At 44.9% G+C, this 5833-nt stretch overlaps 1 long non-coding RNA gene across 1 annotated transcript; it reads right to left on the bottom strand.

The window, feature by feature from the left end:
• Positions 1 to 206: 206 nt before the first annotated feature.
• On the bottom strand, positions 207 to 5601 carry LOC146395227 (uncharacterized). Its single transcript, XR_014832117.1, has 2 exons — positions 5532 to 5601; positions 207 to 4817 (listed from the first exon to the last, which is right to left on the bottom strand). It is a non-coding gene; the product is annotated as an uncharacterized LOC146395227 (long non-coding RNA).
• Positions 5602 to 5833: the final 232 nt, after the last annotated feature.

Here is a 5833-nt window from a genome sequence, read left to right on the forward strand (position 1 = left end):
GGATTATAGGTCTAGAAAATGGAGCTGGTCAGAGTTCCACAGTTACCAGTCTCACCTAAGCACCTAAGGTGACACAGATAGCCTACCTCACTAGGATGTGAAGTTCACAAGCCCAAAACCAACGTGCTCATTTTTAATGGGAACTATAACTCACCACAAAAGCCAACATCATCATGATGATAAACGAACATGACAGGAAGCCAGGCTGTGTTCTGAAAGCCATTTAGTGAGTTCAGAGGCAAAGCCAGGAAGTTAAAGGGAAAGGTCACTTATTTAGTGCACCAACCATGGGGGTCAGTCCCCAGGCCAGGGTTCCATCTCCCAGTGCATTCTGCCTGTTTCCATCATACATCCCTCTCCATCCTCCCATTTCATGCTTCACTCCCAGTCTTTTGTCTTACTCTCTGCATTTAAGTTCACTTTGTCTCTAATTTCATTTATCATGGGTCCATTTCAGACTGGAAACCTCAGAGGCCAGTCCTCCAAACTCTTAGGGAATATCTCATAGTCACCCTAGTAGGCAAGCCTACAAGAGCCAGATACCTGGGCCTCTTACAGATTGGGCAGTTGGTGTTCCTCCAACCCCAGGTATGAACTGCACCTGCTCAGATGGGGCCCAGGTGACCTCTGATATTTCAACCAGCCAGTACCCTTCAACCGATAACAAATGGCCGGGCGATGGTCACTGACCAATGCATGCATTTTATATTTACTGAGTACGTACTTTGTGCCCAGTAGGTGGGGATACATTCATGGAAAATAAAAATGTGTAGCCTCCATGGAGTTCTAATTTCAGGAGAAACAGAAGTAATGGGTAATAACATAAACAAAATATATAGTAGATGGTGATAAGCAACTAAATGGGAAAAGAGAACAGGGAGTGTTGAGGATGGGGGACACTGCACTTTTACACTGAGAACCCAGGGGAGTTCTCAGATAAAAGGTGATGTGTGAGGAAAGGCCTGAGGTGGTAATGAAGTAAACCATGCAGATCGCTGGGGAAAAGCATTCCAGGCAGAGGGAACAGCAGGTGCAAAGTCTTAACATAGGAGGAGACCTGGAGTGTTCAGATTAGCCAAGTGGGCAGTGTAGCCAGAGCAAATCAGGCCAAGGAGAGAAGTGGGAAATGGAGGTGCCAGGCATAGTAGGGGACAAGCCTGGCTCTCCCTCCAAGTCAAGTGGCACCTTAATGAGGGTTTGAGAAAAAGTGACAGGCTCTGACTTAGGGTGAACAGGTCACTCTGGCTGTTGTGTTGAAATCAAAAATAAAAACAAAACACAAAGAGACCACTTAGATCCCTGGCCTCATTCAGTGGGTTAAGGATCTGGCATTGACATGAGCTGTGGAGTAGATCGCAGCTTGGATTTGGCATTGCTGTGGCTGTGCTGTAGGCAGGCAGCTGTAGCTCTGATACAGCCCCTAGCCTGGGAACCTCCATATGCCTTGGGTGCAGCCCTAAAAAAGAAAAAAAAAAAATAGACCAATTAGAGAGTAGTGACTGCAACAGTCCAAGCAAAAGTCAGTGGGTCCTGGCCTGAGTGCAGGTGACTGATGGAAAGAGGGAGACTCTGGAGGTGGCCTTTCCATGTGCTGCACCCACGCCTGGTGTGCCATCCCAAGCTACCGTCTAGTCTTGCCTCCCTTATTAGGAGCCCACAGCACCTCAGGAAATTTCTTTTAAAATCAAGGACAGACACTTCCAACTTAAGTGACATCCTATCTGGTCCATTATAAGACCCCCCCCCCTCCTTAAAATACCAATAAAGACGTAAAAAGGGGTATAGACATTCAAGACAGGTCTGAAAAGGAAAGGCATCGGTCAACCATGTGCAAACAGTGGGGACTCCAGAGCTGAGCAAGCAGAATTAAAAGGCCGGCCAGGGTTCTACCCCTCTGCATCAAGGCACTGCTGGCTGGGGGTGGGTAAGGAAAAGGCTCTACCCTCTCTGCCACACAGTCCCCCGCTGCCCACTCCTGACCCCAAGAAGAGCACAGTCATCGAACCCCCAGCCGCTGTGCTACTGCCCAAGAACTGCTGTCCAAGCAGCAGAGGACACAGTAGTGACCCCCTCCCCCATCTTCCTGATTCCCTGCAGGAACTTTCTACGTTCAGCAAGGACTTCAAGACTGGCTTATGGGTCTGGGTCAGAAGGGATCCGAGGGTAGAACAGAATGTTGTAGCTTCTCAGCGTTCCATCTGGTGGATGAGGACTAGTAGCAGCTCCATCTGGTGGAAGAGGACTAGCAGCAGCCCTCACTTTTTAGAACAAAGTTCTTCTTCAGCTGAGAACTGGTCAGTGGTGGATAGATTTTTTTGCTCAGTTGAACGGAACTTAAAAAAAAAAAAAAACTGCCTCTGGCTTCTGTCCTTCCAGCTCCTTGAGCCAGAGTTGAGCCATGAAATGAATCCTCTGGGCATCTGAGTCCCTGGGCCTATTCCTGCCAGGCCCACTCTTGCAGCCTGGGTGGCTTCCCAGTCTATGGGCCAGTGCTCCCTCTATCACCCACCAGTGCCTAGAAATATCCCTCTTGAGCTGGATGACTTTCCCCATAGAGAGGTGTATCAGTCAGCTATTGCCATAGTAATGCTGCACAACAAGCCACCCCTAGATTCATTTGCTTTTCTTGCTTATGTGTCTGTCTGCAGGTCCCAGGTTTGGTTCCAGGTTTCTATAGGCTCAGATCTAGTCTCCTTTTCTCCACATTCTCCCTGAAACATCAGCAATCAGGGGCCTGTTGTCATGACAAATGGCAAGAACATGAGACACCAAACCCAACTGTGTACACACGTTGGAAGCGTCTGCTCCTATCATATCACGTCTGTTTACATTCTGTTGGCCAAAACAAGTCAGATGGCCAAACCTAAAGTCAATGGGGTAGGAAAAGATACTCTGCTCCCAGAGGAAGAGGGAAGTGATGGAATATTTGCTGAATAATCCTTAATCCTGAATATTTGCTGAAAAAACCCAGGGAGCTGGGTTAGGACTTTGACGCATGCATTTGAAAGGACACAGCGCAGTCCATGACAACCTCTTGAGAGGAGATGCAAGGTCACATGGCAAAGCAGAGAGAAGTGAAGAACTGAGGTCGCTTCTGCCATTACCAACCACAAATGGCAACACCAATCTAGCTTTTGCTTTAAGCTAGAACAAGCCCTATAAAAAGGAACCATGGAGTTCCCGTCGTGGCGCAGTGGTTAATGAATCTGACTAGGAACCATGAGGTTGCAGGTTCGGTCCCTGGCCTTGCTCAGTGGGTTAACGATCCGGCGTTGCCGTGAGCTGTGGTGTAGGTTGCAGACGCGGCTCGGATCCCGCGTTGCTGTGGCTCTGCCGTAGGCCGGTGGCTACAGCTCCGATTCAACCCCTATCCTGGGAACCTCCATATGCCGCGGGAGCGGCCCAAGAAATAGCAAAAAAGACAAAAAAAAAAAAAAAAAAGGAACCAGGGCTCCCTGGAGAAATGGTTGTTTTGATGACAGAGGAGGAAATATACAAGATGAGCCTTGAGCATCTTATAGTTCCAGAAAGTAAGGAAATCTTCAAAAAAGAAAAAAAGAAAAAAACCCATACACATTGATAGGGGTTATATCAAAAGGACATAGGAGCAAACTGAAAGAGCTCCCAGGGACCAAAGTTGGAATAACTGAACAACAAAATAAAATGGTATTAGATTATAATCCAAAGTGTAAAATAAATATCCACAAATCAAGGAGTCCTTGTTGTGACTCAGCAGAAACGAGCATCCATGAGGATACAGGTTTGATCTCTGGCTTTGCTCAGTGGGTTAAGGATCTGGCATTGCCATGAGATGTGGTATAGGCAGCAGATGTGGCTTGGATCTGATGTTGCTATAGCTGTGGTATAGGCTCGCAGCTGCAGCTCCAATTCAACCCCTAGCCTGGGAACTTCCATATGCCACAAATGTGGCCCTCCCCCTAAAAAAATTCGTAACTCCATTCTGATATAATTTATCCTGATTGAACAAATTAATAAATGTAGGAGGGGGAGGGAAGAGAAAGGACAATTTGCCTGTGCAGAAGAATTGCAAATAAGTTATGTGGAAACTCTAAAGGAGCAAAGCGTAATCCCCACTCCTTACGTGTGGGCTGCAAAGTGACTTCCTTCCAAAGAAGACAGCGGGGATGGGGGGTGGGGGAAGGTGAATAACTTTACAGTGCAGAAACCTGACAAAGGCCATTTCAGCAAAGGTCATATGATGAGATGAAAACGGCACTTCAATTCTGTGGTTTTCTTCCTAAAAACCTCTAATCTCAGTTTAGTCATAAGAAAAACATCAGAAAAACTTCAATAGAGTGACACCTTACTATATACCTGACTACTCTCCTCAAAACTGTTAAGATCATCAAAGACAAGGAGAGTCTGAGAAAACATCCCAACCAAGAGGAACATGATGGCTAAATGTAACATGGTATCGTGGATGGAATTCTGAAACAGAAAAAGACATTAGGTGAAAACTAAGGAAAGATGAATAAACTATGGATTTTGATTAGTAATTACATACCAATATTGGTTAATTGGTTATAACAAGTGTACCATATTAATGTAAGATGCTAATAACAGGGAAAGGGGGCAGGGACTATATACTTGCTTTTTCTGTAAGTCTAAACTGTTCTTATAAAAGTCTATTGATACAAGAGTTCCCATTGTGGCTCAGTGGAAACGAATCTGACTAGGATCCAGGAGGACGCAGGTTTGATCCCTGGCCTCACTCAGTGGGTTAAGGATACGACATTGCCGTGAGTTGTGGTGTAGGTCAGCAGCTGCAGCTCCAATTTGACCCCTAGCCTAGGAACCTCCATATGCTGTGGGTGCCGCCCAAAAAAGACAAGAAAGGAAGGAAGGAAGGAAGGAAGGAAGGAAGGAAGGAAGGAAGGAAAGAAAGAAAGAAAAGAAGTCTATTGATACAACAACAAAAAAAAAGCTGATAGAGTTATAGCTGGACACTTCAGCTTTTCTCTCAACAATTAATAGAACTAGACAGAAAATCAGCAACGATATAGAGGAAATCAACACCACCATCCAGCAACAGTATCTAATCAACACCTGTAGAACACTCCACCCAACAACAGCCAAATACACATCCTTTGCAAGCACCATAGATCATATACCAAGATAGACCATATCCTGGGCCATAAAATAAACATCAAAAAATTTAAAAAAAAAAGAAATCATACAGTCAAGATTTACTTGGGGGATAAAATAAGTTTGTATTTCTTATTTATTTAGTAAAATTATTAAAGCATAATTAAAACTTTCTAGCACAGAAGCTGGCATATAAAGATGAACAAAAGAAGGAATGAGGAGTTCCCGTCGTGGCGCAGTGGTTAACGAATCTGACTAGGAACCATGAGGTTGCGGGTTCGATCCCTGCCCTTGCTCAGTGGGTTAACGATCCGGTGTTGCCGTGAGCTGTGGTGTAGGTTGGAGACGTGGCTTGGATCCCGCGTTGCTGTGGCTCTGGCGTAGGCCGGCGGCTACAGCTCTGATTGGACTCCTAGCCTGGGAACCTCCATATGCCGTGGGAGCGGCCGAAGAAATAGCAAAAAGACCAAAAAAAAAAAAAAAAAAAAAAAAAAAGAAGGAATGAGTAAATGAATGAATGGAAGAGAAAATGTCTCCTCTTGAAGGCCAATAAGGCCTCTTTTTACAAAAGATTAAGAATGAAAAATAAATAATACTCTAGAATAAGTTGTAATATTACTTTATTAAAATGTTAAACATTAATTAAAGGTACTTTTTATGATATATTGAAATTTTTTAATTCAGAAAATTCAGAGAATCCAGAACACAGATGGTCTCTGCACAAGAA

Source organism: Sus scrofa, chromosome 17, assembly GCF_054392235.1.
Source record: "Sus scrofa isolate SSC_HxYL_T2T_F1_AM1 chromosome 17, Sscrofa_HxYL_maternal_Yorkshire_Landrace_v2.0, whole genome shotgun sequence".
NCBI lineage: Eukaryota > Metazoa > Chordata > Mammalia > Artiodactyla > Suidae > Sus > Sus scrofa.